The sequence below is a fragment of the Lithobates pipiens genome, unplaced genomic scaffold (assembly GCF_037356315.1).
Source record: "Lithobates pipiens isolate NorthernLeopardFrog02 unplaced genomic scaffold, aLitPip1_a1.2 Scaffold_8, whole genome shotgun sequence".
NCBI lineage: Eukaryota > Metazoa > Chordata > Amphibia > Anura > Ranidae > Lithobates > Lithobates pipiens.
In genome coordinates, this window is record NW_027507903.1 from 451,895,233 (window position 1) to 451,910,365 (window position 15,133).

General features: G+C 42.2%; 1 protein-coding gene across 3 annotated transcripts in view; it reads left to right on the forward strand.

The window, feature by feature from the left end:
- SGCD (sarcoglycan delta) overlaps positions 1–15,133 on the forward strand; it is a 1,108,439-nt gene that overhangs the window by 779,746 nt on the left and 313,560 nt on the right. The window contains exon 1 of one of the 3 annotated variants that reach the window (XM_077468392.1): positions 1,276–1,528. The exons of the other annotated variants lie outside the window; for them this stretch is intronic. The gene's annotated coding sequence lies outside the window, so the exon portion shown is untranslated. Of the gene's footprint in view, positions 1–1,275; positions 1,529–15,133 lie in introns of those variants that run through there. 3 annotated transcript variants of the gene reach the window in all.

Genomic DNA, 15,133 nt, shown 5'->3' on the forward strand with positions numbered 1-15,133 from the left:
CGCAGAAAATCTATTGAGCTAGGGTGAGCACAGCAGAAGTACCCAACGCATTTCGAGATTAGCACAGATTAGTTTCTCTTCATCAGGGGTATATGCGATTAAGACATACAATACAAAGACTGCAAATCAAAAACAGACATAGATGCAATGCATGTTAATAAATATAAAGTAAAAGTGCAATTTAACACATTACAGAGACAGCACACATAAGGTACTTCAAAGACTGACTGTACAGGCTGTATAGACTATGTGTATTCTCCTATATCCAGGTCTGTAAAAATCCTACGGCTCTCAACCCATACTGTCCCTGACTCAGTACAGAGTAAGCAAAGCGTGACACAGTAGCAAAAAACCCACCAGTTGGAATGTTTCCTCACAGAGGACACCCCAGTGACACCCTCCGACAGGTGGCCCCACTGCAACAGGGAGAAAAAAATATATATCAAATTAATAGCACAATAAGTAAATGTTGTTTTACCCATGGGGGGCATTTGATGCCCTTTACTTATTGGGCTATCCATTTGATATTTGTTTTTTGTATTTTTTTCTCCCTGTTGCCATGGGACCACCTGTCGGAGGGTGTCACTGGGGTGTCCTCTGTGAGGAAACATTCCAACTCGTGGGTTTTTTTGCTATTGTGTCCCACCACCTTAAAGGAGAATTATCAAAAAAAAAAAAAAATTCGTTAAACCCACAAGTGCTTTTTTTTTACCACTGCTATTCCTTTATATTGGCGTTTGAAGTTCACAGATGCAGCAATTTAGAAATTGGATAAAAGGTTTAGCACTGGAAAACACTTTTTTGAAAAATAAATAGTGCATTTTATATAGAACTATATAGATCAGACCAAAATGAGGGACAAATGAGGGACAGAGGGACTTTGTTCAAAATCAGGGACAGTCCCTCGAAATCAGGGACAGTCCCGTGAAATCAGGGACAGTTGGGAGGTATACTTTCAGGAGACAAAAATGTAGATGAAGGCATTGTTGGGGGGGTAGTATTGTGATCTCTGTAGGAGGTAATAATTACCTGGACTCCATATGACTTTGCATGCGTGCATTTAATATGAAATAACACGTCTGATGCTAGATCCACTTTCAAATATTTAGCTATTTTGCTCTGATTTGGCTTTGAGCTTTCGCAGCTTGTGTTTTATCCTATCGGTTCCTTTACGGTTAGCATTGAACCAGACCCTCTTGGCTATCAGAAGGCAATACAGGAAGCTATGTAATGTAAAACATGTGTTCGGCCACTTTATCCTGGGGATCTGAGACCAGGAGAAGCAGCAGATGCTGGCAGTGTGTCCTTGTAACACATAGGCGGCCAGGCTTCAATAGAGGGAGAGCAATCCAGGAAATTCTTTGGGGCTGGGCAGGGTCTTGGCTGCAAGTTTCTAACTGGAAAATGTGAGACAGGCTGAGCAAGCTTCGGAGCTCAGGCCTTGCAGGCTGGGTACAGGCAAAGTGTGTGAGGCTTCTTCCTCTCTGCTGTGTTGGCGGAGTGTTTGTTTATGTCCGGATACTGAAAGGTAAGGTCTAAATATATACTACAGACACAGCACAGCCTTGTAGGAAAGCATAGTAAGTGCACTTTTAGCCTGGCTGTTATATTATTTGTAATGCAGTGATTTTTATTTTTTTTCACATGCACACTGTGCATTTTAGGCCTTGTTGTTCTAAGCATAGTTAGCAGTTGTCCCTGATTTCCAGGGACTGACCTCATGATTTGAAGACCTAGAAATCTTCAGTATTGGGCAACTGCGCTATTAAATCTGTAGTTGCCAGGGCTGCCTGATTCCTATAGGCTTTCCTGGGTTTGAAGGGAGGTTCCCTGGAAGATAGATTGCTGTCCGCTGAATTGTCCCTGGTTTCTGTGCAAGATAAACGTACCACAGATTTTCTTTTGACGTCATCTTTAGGCTCCACGCACACTGGCTTAGAAGGAGGTTATAAGAAGGTTGCTTCTACTGGAGTTTTGTGTTCTGCCTGTAGAAGCAGCTAAATGTTATCCTATAGACCCCACACACACTATCAGATTTTCTGCTGATTTTTGTCTTCAGATTCACCAAAACCATGTAGTGCAAGGGCCTGCCCGATTGTATACAAATCGGAACTCCGAAGGTTTGACCTCATATTATATGGTTTTGGTAAATCTGAAGGAAAAAAATAAGCAGAAAATGTGATAGTGTGTATGGGGCTTAAATGTCTATGCACATTAGTTGTTAGTGCAAATAAAAAAAAGTATCACGGAAGGTACTCAATTTTCTCTATATGCACATTAGGAAATTTAGAGGCATATTTTGAGTTTAAGGTTTAGGGGCAGAAAAAAAAACATTTCAGCTTACTGGAAGAAAAAGCGTAAAACTCTTCTAGACTTTGTACCAAAAATGCTCTATATGAGCGTGTTTTACTCCCAAGAGAACAGACGTTTTTTTTAAGCCAAGTGTGCATGGAGCATAAGTCCTTGTCACCTGTTGATTTTCTTTGCTGCTAGCTTTAAATAGTGTTATCTTTTTTATTAATTTTTATTTTTTTTATTTTTTTTTTGAACATAGATTTAAAAGAGATCAGTGTAATGTAAACATTTCAATGTGTGTTAATTAAAAAAAAAAAAAATGTTCATGTGTATACAGTAGTTTGTAATTATGTATGTACATAAAGTAGCTGTATTTGCTGGTTATATATGCAGATTCCTGCATTGCAGTACAACTAAGGCTTGATTCACACCTATGCATTTGTATGGGGCTTTACTCTCTCTATTTGTCCTCTTTACGATTATATTATTGAACGTGAAAGTAAAAAAAAATCCCAAATGTTGGGGTGTCCCCAGAAAAGTAATCAAGGGGAAATCTTCCAATGGGCCTGGAGGTCCCTAAGGGATTCCCTTAAGTTACAGGCATTTCTTCTCACTTTCTGGTTTGGCTGTGAGATTGGAAGTGAAATGGAAACCTCCCCAATGGAGCACAGATGGCAAAAAATAAACTAACAGGGGTTATAGTCATCCCGGCTTACTCTATCCAAAATGAAAAAAAAAAAGTTTTGCCTATAGTTCTACTTTTAAGTATAATTTGTAGTTAAAATGTACATACATGAGCTGATACACCAGGAAAAAAAAAGTCTTTTGGGTTGATTTACTAAAGGAAAATAGACTGTGCACTTTACAATTGCTCCAGAGCCTAATAAATTTGGTTAAGCTTCACTTTGCAAAGAATACCCAATCGTGCAAGGAAAATAAAAAAAAACAGCATTTTTGCTTGCACGTGATTGGATGATGGTAGTCAGTAGAGCGTCTGCTCATTTACTAAGCTCTAGAGCAACCACAAGTGCACAGTGTATTTGCATTTAGTAAATCAACCCCTTTATATCTGTTGGCACACAAGAAGTTGAGTGCAACAAGGTGTATGTTTTTCCTGGAGCTTTCTTTTTTTCACAGCACCATTGATGTAAGTAGTGATCTACTTCCAGCACTCTGACATGCCAGCTACAGTACAGGTGTCCTACTCATCAGGTGTAGTTAGGGTTGCCACCTGTCGGGGATTCACCCGGACAGTCCAGGCTTTGAATGATGTGTCCAGGTTTCAGGCTGGCTGAAATCCAGACACATTATTCAGACTGGGCTGTGGCTCCCCAAATAACAAGATTGTCACACACAAATCTGTTGCCATCCAGGAACTGCGGGAGGCTGTCTGGGGGCAGGTTTGGCATCACTGGGGTGCAGGGTGATGATGTCAGGAAGAGCAATTCAGCCACAACCACATTTTGCAGCGGCGCGCTATGCACACTGCATTACTACTCTCCTTGGGACACCCAAAGGTGTCCCAGGTCACTAAAGTGTTCGTGTTTGGCTTGGAGAAAAGGTGGCAACCCTAGCTGTAATGTTATTTGCTGCTACACTGCTTGCTCCTCCTCTCCCCTTGCCCAATCACAGAAGGCTTTGCATCCTGTGAATTCAAAGCTTTTTTTGAACAGTCAGGGGAGAGGAGGGAGAGGGGGCAGAGTGGCTGCTGTGTAAAAGAGCTGAATCTCTCCTCTCCTCTCTGAGTGCCAGAGTATAGTGAAATAAGAAAGGGGTTTTTGGGACCTTGAGCAAGGCACAAGACACGTGGTAGGAGAAATTATAAAATTGTTTAGTTGGCATATAAACAAAGCGTTGAACATGAGTATTTTTATCAAGATGATGGCATACAAAAAAGAATTCATGTATGTACATGCACACATCTGAAATATCCTATGGATACTAAAGTAAGGATAAAACTACTAAAACTAACTACTAAAAAGTTGTTATCGAGTAATGGATACAAATGGTTTATAGAATGCAAATAAATCACAATTGAGGTCAAGCTATGTGTTGGGAACATGACATTGATAGGCTCAACATGTTTTTCGTTTCCAGTTGCCACTCATCAGGAGAAAACGCATAGAGTATCTGAAAAAAGGTACCAAATAGGATCTAATGTTTTGTCCAGATAGTGAGAAAGAAGGTAGGGCAGATGTGTAGAAACAAGATGTGTATCCCCCTGGAATACTTACATGTAAATAGTTCTAAATAAGCAGTGTTTCAAGTCAGGATCTGCATGGCAAGTCTATCCTGGGAGCTGAGGGAATGAACCCAAGGAAGAAGCAAGCGTACTGACACTCCCAAAGAGCACCCTCCAAATGTAATAGGCAAAGGTGAAATAATTCAGATATGTCTGTAGTGCAAATGATATTGGACCAATATGTGTGAATAGTACCAGTATATACATACAGTATCCATGAACTATAGACCAACACCCATTATTGCCTGAAAAAGTGAAAAGCGTAGTACGGCATCCCTAAATGGCAGCCTGCGGTCCGCTTTCGGCCCGAGCTGCCGCTCTTTCCGGACTGGCGCGATTATGCCATTTAGCAACCGCTTTTCTCCCCAGCCTCCTCTGCTATCATTAGACAATTCTGGACTGAAGGTGGGATCAGCACTGAGTGGAGAGAGGTAGCTGCCTTTCACGTTATTTGTGAGGTGATTGGCTACTAGGAGGCAGTCCTAGCAGGCAATCACCAGTTCGCTAATATGAAAAGTCAACCCGGCAGCTTCCGCGCCCCGCCTAGTGCTGCTGTGCCTTCAGTTTAGGATTGTCCCATCTCCTGCTCGCCGCTCTGTGAAAGGTAGGAGAGTGAAAGGAGGAAAATACATGATGCAACTGTGAAGGATGGGGAGCGGGGGAAGGGGGGCAGTGCTGTGTGGGATGATATGTGAAGGGGGCAATATTGTGGGGGGGATATGTGAAGGGGGCAATACTGTGGGGGGGATATGTGAAGGGGGCAATACTGTGTGGATTGATATGTGAAGGGGGCAATACTGTGTGGGGGTGATATGTGAAGGGGGCAAAACTGTGGGGGGGGGTGATATGCGAAGGGGGCAGTACTTTGTGGGGGTGATATGTGAAGGTGCAATACTTTGTGGTTGGTTATATGTGAAGGGGCAATACTGTGTGGGGGTGATATGTGAAGGTGCAATACTTTGTGGTTGGTTATATGTGAAGGGGCAATACTGTGTGGGGGTGATATGTGAAGGTGCAATACTATGTGGGGGGTGATATGTGAAGGGGCAATACTGTGTAGGGTGACATGTGAAGGTGCATGGGCAGTGCTGTGGTGGGGAAGATGTGAAGGGGACAAGCAGCTACACACAAAATAAGGTGCTGCACAGAAAACGTGTAGGGGTACCATTGACCCTTAAACACACTGAAATGCAACGTGCAATTTCCCGCACATGGAAATTACATGGTACAAACGCACCATGCAGTTTCCATGCAGCTGCATTTCAGACCTCGGCTGGAGAAAATTTTACTAATCGGACCTCCATGAATTTTAATTCAATACTCCTGGTCCAGATCTCAAATTTTGTGTGACGGAAACTGTCTGATGGAACCTAAACACAGTCGGAGATTCGACAAAAAGCTCCCATCGAACATTTTCCATCGGAAAATCCGACCGTGTGTATGAGGCATAAAGATATATGCATATTTTCAACGTAAACATATTTCAATAATATGAATTCAATGTTTAGTGGCAGTGATTCAAGCTCTTTATTAATACTGAATGTAATAAATGTGACTTTAGTACTCTTCTAAGATTAGTCAAAGATATGTCCTCTTGTGTTTTTCCTGATAATCAGTCAGCCGTGTGTGTCAGTAAATATTACCTCTTGCTATACCACTTTGGCCTTACATATCCTCTGCAATCTCCTAGGAATCTTTATTTTTCTATGAATGTCACTGAAAGCTTTTTTTTTACACAAACCAGTATGAAAATGTCACTTGTGTGCGTTTGCCCTTTAATGAATTGGTAGCCTGCTTTGCCTGTTTATTCACATAGATCGTGTGAAAATATGTTTAGTTCAGGTGAAGCTGCTCATATAGCATTGAATTGATTCCTTTTACATTAAATTGAATAGATATTCAGATACAGATGCTAAATTGAATAGTCGCTTAGAAAGATGCTTTTCTAGCCATCCAGATCGAAGTTGATTTATTCCCTACACTGATCCCTAGACTAACACACAAACAATTTATATGTATTTTTCTAAATATCTTCATCGAACCATTTGATTATCTCAAGTTAAATATTGACCCTGTCATTCTGAATATGTGTTTTTGTGGATGAGATGTAGTGGAGCGATATGTATTTATTATACTTTATGAACAGTTTTGTAACTGGCTGAGACCTGTCTTTATAAATGAGAGTTGATTAGCGCCTGTTAACCGGTACCATAGACAATAAAGCAAATTAAGGCTTTTTCTTCACTTCTATAATAAATACATTTTTACAGCATGGCTTCCCTTTTTGACAGCTTCTAAATAAGTTGTGTTTGTATTGTTCCAGTTTACTGGTCCTCATCCAGTTTATTTGTTAATACAATGCATTCTTTTATTTATTCCGTTGTCTGGCTGACAGAAGGCAACAGTCAATTCTGTTTTGTATTCTGCATTATTAAATTGCACAAAACTATGGCGTGTTTAGTAAGAGATTGGGGAAAGGGCTGCAAAGAATAAACATATCATAAACAATTATATGGATTAAAGTGTAATTTGACCTTGAAAGAAGATTTCACAATTAAAGCTAAGCTTCAGGCAGATGAAAAAATATCAGTTTATACAAGCATTTGTTCATTATTCTTTTGCCTCCCATGTAACGTTTATGTGCAACAGCAAAGGAAGTGGCCTTTAACACTCACACGCCACACATTTTCGTTAATGGACGGCCGAGGTTTCTGTTCGGAGATCGCACTAACTGTGTGCTCCCAACACAGTGGCCATGCTGTCATTGACAGCTCCTGGTCTACAGTCATGATCGGGAGCCAGTGGGACGACACCCGATCATGTGACCACAGTAAAAGTCGGTCACAGTAGTGACTTGATTAGGAGGTTGTCCCCCCTCCCAGGCATAAATTCTCACATAAAGGAATGCCAGGGCTTGGCGAGAAGGGGGTTTAATAAAAAAAAACACTAGAACACCGTTCACAGATTCGTGCTTTAATGTGCTTGACGAAGACATTAAAACCTGTGTGTCATCAAAGGCAATATTATACAAAGAGCCCGTGCAATGCATTTTTGAATTGCTCAGGTCCGTTTTTGTTATCTGCTTTCATCTGTTTTGGTGCCCATAGTAGTCATGATGCATTCTGCCTATATTTTCAGCCTCTGGTAACATGTCTAATTTTTTGGTGGCCTACATTAAAAACTCATGACACATAACCAAGCGATCACCACCTATGGTCTCGCCTCATCTCCATCTCCCTACTCTCCTATCCTGGACAAGTTCCCCCAGGCCTTTAAAATAGGGTGATTCACCTTCTGTCCGTAAAGCACAGGCTTCATGCTCCTCAATTTATCAGAAACTCGGTGTCATGGTTATGCAGTGATCTTCCTCTGTTTGCTTACCCCCCCTCATGTGTTCTGACTAAGGGGCCAGCCACATCCACCTGGTGGTTTTTATAACCTCTCCTCTAAGCGTGGTTCCACCCCAGGCCCTATCAGGGAACCCTATATTAACCTGTGCACTGCAAGCCAGCGGTGCTGATCAATCATTGTGTATTCATTGTGTGTTTGGCTTCCTGTTTCCTGCTTGCCGTGTGCTCTACATTTGTCTCTGTTACCGACCTTGGCGTGTTCTCAGCGATTCCTGTCTGCTTGTGACCTTGACCTTTTGCATGCCCCTGACCATCCCTGTCTGCCTGTGACCCTGAACCTTTGCCGTGTACTCTGTTGTTCCTGTCTGCTAGTTGCCCTGACCTCTGCTGTATCCCCTTACTATCCTAGTCATTCCAGCCTGCTGCTTCCTTCTCCTGTAGTCTACTGTGAGCTTGAGCGGTGATACCCTAGGGGCCGCGACCTGGAGCCAGACTGCAGCGAAGTCCATCCTCACCACTGGAGGCTCTGGCTCTTAGACTCCGCGCCCTGGGGAATCTATGCTCCAGCTCCCATTGGGATCTGTGTTAGTGATCCTGTAGACCTGTGTCCTGAATCTCCCTGGGTACAATCCGCAGCAGTCAGTCCTAAGGTCCACTACCTAGTGGTGCACTTCCGACTCCTACGGAGTGCATCTGTCACCTGGTCTCAGGTGACCTGACACTCGGTTTGGTTGTCAGCTGCTGAAGTGCTCCTTTGACCTTGATTTCTCCCCCTTGGGGCCCTTCAGATTTTCCAATTATACCATTACCTCCAGTACTTACCCAGTGCTTATCTTTTCTAAAGTCTAATGACTCAATTTAAAAGTGATTGCCAATCCTTCAAACCAGTTCAAATATTTTGTAGCTATGCCTACAAACTGCTTCTTATGGGAACATCTCTAACCCCACTCCACTTCCTAGACCAATGGAAAAGGGACCTACCAAATACTTCCTTCTTCAACTGCATCCATCTGTAATAGATATCAGATATCCAGTTACAAAACCATTACCCATTGGCATCACACCCCAACACTTTTAAACCCTATCTACCCCGCTGCTCTTTGGACCTGCTCGAGATGAGGTTTACAGCTAGGCAATATTGTTACATATTTTTTGGTCTTGTCCAGCTCTACTAACTTTCTGGGCACAAATCCATACCATGTCCACATGACTCTATTGGATAGATTTCACCTTTACAGAGGAATTCTGGGAACTTCTCCCTGACCCAACCCCATGCAATTCCTACTTGGATCATTAACCATCATGTCTCTGCTTAATTTTCTACACCCTTTTCTATTTATCTCATTCTTTTCTAACCCCCTCCCCCTCCCCTTTAATTCCCCATCCCCATTCCTCTCTCACCCTTGGGTAGGAGATCTGGATACCCTGTCTGGTTTGTCTCCCCACATTGCCCTTCTTTTTTTAATCACCATCTCCTGCTGTAATCACAGTGCTCTACCCACCTTGGCCACCTCACTTTTGGCAGAGGAAAAATAAGCTTACAAAAATGTTCCCTCATCCTTTTTTTATCATTTATGTGTCTTCCACTTCCTTGCAGGGTTTCAAAAGAATAGGAATTCTTAAAATTGTTATCTGTGCTGGACTCTGAAAAGCTCTGTCCAGTAAAGTCCTTACGCTGGTTTGAGTTGGTGTTATGAATACAAATCCATACAAAAGCCATGACCATGTGCATAAGAGTGGTCAAGGAGCGTTTGTTTTCATAAAAAGGGAAACGCTCCTGTGTGCCTCTCTGAAATTAGTGTCACATTGTTACGTGAGCCTGATTTCAAGTAATGACTCTGGGTCCAGTAAAGTTGCTCTCCCTGGCCTCAGATACGGCCTAGCCATGAAGTTCAGGTCTCCCTCGTAACGTTTAGCAGAACATAGTCAGGAGGGAGACCTGAACTTCATGGCTATTCATGTAACATACTAAAACCAAAGTAAGAACTTTATTGCACAGGTATTTTTAGAATCCAGCATAGATAACACATTTTCTAGAGATTAACACTTGACAGTGGAATTATGTGTAGTAAGAGAAAACAGAAATTAATTTTTTCCCATATAGAAAATTGTGCATACAATATTCATATTCTACTAGAAATCCACAACTTGATGATTATACTAATGTACCCAAATGCCCCGTACACACCATTGGATTTTTCCGACAACAAATGTTGGATGTGAGCTTATTGTCTGAAGGTCCGACCATGTGTATGCTTCATCGAACATTTGTTTTCTGCCAAAAAATGTTGGCTAGCAGGCTCTCAAACTTTCTGCCAACAAAACTTTGTGTGAATTTCCGATAATGTGTACACAAGTCCGACGCACAAAAGTTCATGCATGCTCGGAATCAAGCAGAAGAAGCCGCACTGGCTACAGAACTTCCTTTTCCTCAGCTTGTTGTACATCTTGTACGTCACCATGTTCCCACATTCATAATTGTTGGCCAATTGGTGTGTATGCAAGACAAGTTGGGGCCAACATCCTTTGAACAAAAATCCACGGTTTTGTTGTCGGAAAGTCCGATCGTGTATACGGGGCATAATATTTAGTAATATCTGGAGGTCCCTGAGATCCTACATTTATAAAATGTTCCTTCAGTAAACGAGATTCAGAAAAGCTAATTTAAAGGTATACTGATCAGGGTATACTGATCAGGGGTTGAGACTATGAGATTTATTGTGCATGAAGCATGACAGCACTCAACAGTAAGATTCTCATTTTATTCTATGGGGCACATTCACATCTGAGTGATATACTGTTGCTTATCATATCAGAGAAGTGCAACCTTTCTCTTAGGCAAGCCCATGAAAATGTAAACCTAAAAAAAAATTGGCAATCACTGTCCTAAATCTGAAAGTCTGGTTAAAATTTGAAATAACATTTTATGAAAATGTTAAAAGTTTACAAAGGGGATCCTTTTTTAAAGAAAAAGTGAGGTCTACAGTATGTTTCTTTTAGAATTGTACACTTACATATACTATTTTCAGTCAGACAGAATGGAATGTATCCATCTAGCTTGGTATTCAGGATCCTGCCCTTGCAATGTAATCTGCTCTCTTATGTGACTTGTGGTTTTAAATGTCATAGTAGCACCGTGTTCTGATGTATCGGGTCATATTTAGTTTGAGCATTGCTAAGCTACAGAAAATAAGGACACATCACATATTTATGTTTGATCCCACTGGTTGTACAGTTCTGCATGTTGAAGTTTTTTGAGGGCAAAGCAACAGGTTTACTTTCAGTCCTTCTTCCCCATCAGCATATTCTCACGTTGACTTTACTACTTCACCACTCATTTTGGCCTCTAGAAGCAAGGAAGCTTTGCTCCTTTATTTTGACAGTACTGGGTGATCACTAGCACTAGTGCTGTCATATGGAATATGTCACATGTTCCTTTAGCTATTTTTTGTACTGCCAGCAGCTCTACTGAGCATCAGGGGAGTAAAGGTAAGGTTAGTATATTCTGCTGGGGGGGCATTAAAGGACAATTAAAGGAGAAGTCCAGCCTGAGCTTTTAAGGTTGGGCTTCTCCTAAGGGTCACAGGAGTGCAATTCATTTTGCACTCCTGTGGCCTGTTTTCAGCGGAGAGCGGTCTGAAGTCCACTCTCTGCTGACGTCACAGGAATCAGTCCAGACAGCGCGTCATCCCGACTTAGAGAGTCTGGATTCACCAGCTACCTGGACTGATGGCAGTCTCAGCCTCTCAGCTAGCCACTGAGACAGCCACTCCCTGCCCCTCCACAGCTCAGCACTCCAATGAGTGTAGAGGAGCAGAGCAGGAGAGATGCTGACTGCCAGGCAGCATCTCTCCGTTCGGAGATGCAAGAGAACCGAGCCATCGGTGATGTTCGTGGCTCGGTTCTAAGTGAAGAGGCAGCGAGGACAGATGCAGCATCCACCTAGGCAAGTATGAATACCCCATTAAAAAAAAAAACATTCTTCTCTTTTAAAGCCTCAACATCGCAGTGCAGTACTCTGTCTTGGCAGAGAAGGGTAACAGTCACACCCTTCATGACAAGTGTCCTAACAAAGACTGTTATTGCAGGGTAGAGGAGAAGGAGTGTCTAACCAGGTCTGTTAATATGTGCTGATTACTTCATGGGCTGGGTCTAATTCTGCTGCCTGCTGCTTCATTAACATTTGCCATATTGACATGCACATGATCTTACTCATAGCAATATCTTAGATAGTCTGTAGGCTCTATGCATGTAAAGTTTGTGCTGGCGTTTACATACATACAGTGTGACTGAACCCAGTTAGCTGCCACCACAGCTCAGGGTTGACATGTAAATATCAACAATGTTTAGCCAGCAATGGCACCACCGCTCTTCAGACACTATTGATGTTCGCATCTCCCCCATAACTCAGTTATGTGACTTCCTACATCGTATTTTCCAAGTATTAGTTGACTGGCTGTCATTTTTTAACCTCTTCCTTCCGTGCTTTGAGTCACTATTCAATCTGTATGTATGTATTGTGATATGTGGGGGGTTTCGCTCAAAGGAGTAATGCTTCCCAATGACTTAACTCCAGCCAGGTAGTCCTGTTTTATGGCTTGTTGGCCAACTTTAATTTAAAAAGAAAGTAAAAATTAAAGAACACCCATGCAGGCAACCATCCTTTCAAACACAAAAATAAACGACATTGGGCCTCCTGGCTCTCTTGCAGTGCAGCTGCTCAAGCCTCAAGCCTAGGCCCATGGGCTGGTCCCACAGAGCAACTCAGAGCATGGCGGTGCTCCTGTGCAATCTCTATACCTCACTTTCAGCTCTCCTATCTCTCTCGACTCTCTCTGCATTCTCAGCACTCTTGCAGCTTCCCTCTGCAGTGGCCTACTGCCTCACCTGTACAGGGAACCTCCTGTATCCCGGATGGAGCCCTGAACTACTGACAGCCCCTTGCTTATAAATATTTTGGAACCTGCTGGTCTTTGGTAAGACCTAGACAAAGGATCAGATGCTTCATACCTCCCAAGACTTTTTGAAGCATACGAACTCCAGAGCCCAATCCTGGAATTACAAAACCCGGAGAGAACTGAAAGATCAATTTTCTCCACTTAGAACAGCCATTGTGGAGCCTCTCAATTTGTGTTTGTGAGAACCCTTTGTGCCTTTTACTTCTTTTTCCACAGTGCCAGGGATTAGCACTGTCACAGTACTGTATACAGTAAAACCTTGGATTGCGAGTAATGCGATTTACAAGCATTTCGCAAAACGAGCAGGATTCAAGCCTCTGGGGTGTGCGGGGGCACCAGTGATGCTCTGAGACACTTGGAAACACTCCATTCACAAGTGTCTCCGAGCGTTTCCGAGTGTCTCTGGTGCCCCCCACCTCTGGTCAGCCACATGTGGTACTACATACACTGGCAGTGACACTAGAACTAATTATCTGAGTTTCCATTGATTCCTATGGGGAAACTCGCTTTGATATACGAGTGCTTTGGATTATAAGCATGCTTCTGGAACAAATTATGCTCATAATCCAAGGTACTACTGTATATCTATTCAATTTCATGCAACTCTTGACAATTCTATGCGCCAGCTTTCTGGCTCTCTGACACCATGTCTGATAGGGTTGAAAGCCTTTTGAGAAGATTTTTTTTTTTTTACAAGGTAGGTTGTCAAGTTATTCCTCATCTCTCTCTTTTGGGCTTGGGACTGGTGTGCTGAATGTGATAACGTGCAAAACCAATCTGTACACTCATACAAGGGCCAATTTAGACAAGAGCTAATTCACTTAACAGCATGTCTTTAAGGTGTGGGAAGTAACTGGAGTAACTAAAGGAAACTCGTGTAAACACAGGGAGAACATGCATACTCCATGCAGATAGCATCCTGGCTATTTTTCGAATCAAGGACCCTATTGCCACAAGGTATAAGTGCTAACCACTAAGGGCCAATTCACACTATATGCAGTGACGGATGTCTGTCACTACAGGGCCACACAGGAAACAATTTTCTCTGTGTCCCATTCACACTTTAACGCACCCCAGCGCAGCCCTGAAATGCAGACATGCTGCATTTTATCGCAATGCACCATGCTGAATTGTACTGCAGTGTCAGACAATGCAGCGCATCGCGCTGCCTAACATTGCAGTGAATGAAGCGTATGTTTTATACACTTCAATAAAGCTTGTACAAAAGAAAGGGAGTGGTGTGATGTTCTGAATCACGCACCACACAATGTCAAAGCAATATCACCAAGGCCAATAGATAACCCGTTATCTCCTCCGATTCCGCAACATGGCTGGTTGACGAACAGCCGTTCAGAAAAGAACTGAAAATCGTGAAATGAATAGTGCGAAATGAAAAGTGTGAAATGAAAAGTGTGAATCAACACTCACCAAACTTCTACTAACATAAAAATAGCAGAAGGAGCCAAAGAGTGGCGTTGAGAGCTGAAAAACAACGTAGTACGTCACTACGTTCGTAATTGTTGGCCAACAATTGTGTGGCCGTGTGTATGCAAGACAAGTTTGGGCCAACGCCCTTCGGATAAAAGTACACGGTTTTGTTGGCCAACAATTCGATCGTGTGTACGAGGCTTTACTTTCAACTATGTAGAACAAGGGCCTGCCTGATTGCATACACATTGAAAGTGTTTAGGTGTGACCTCATATTATATGGTTTTGGTAATCTAAAGGAAAATTGAATAAGGAAATTGTATAATGTATGGCCAGTCACTGGGCTGCCCCCACCATAGCAGAACAGATAGGCATAAGGACTTCTTACTGACTTAGCTTTAGTCTGATTTTCCTCATCCATATATTTGATTCATGACAGTGACTCAAAACTATTAAAGCCAGCATGTAAGCATAATAGCCAGGCAACTAGCATTTTCAGAACGAGAAGTCAGCAAAAGCATTCACAATATTTCTCTGAGTATAGACTTGCTTCAACTCTGCAGGAACAGTTGCTGTGATCCAGGCAAACATAAATATCCGTAAGTATTCCTGAGAATTTGAATAACCCATTAAAAGTCACTGAGCACTCACACTGTGCTTTAATTTTAATCGAGTTCCGTTTAACATATGATGAAATATTGTTACAATCGCTTCAAAGGATACACGAACACCCGCTGATATACATATAGAATACCTTTTATATTTAAATAGAAAAAAAAATGACATATTGGTATATTGATTTTGTAGTCTGTGCGCTGTGATTATTGGTAATAGTTCTTTTTTTTTTAGAAGTCATTATT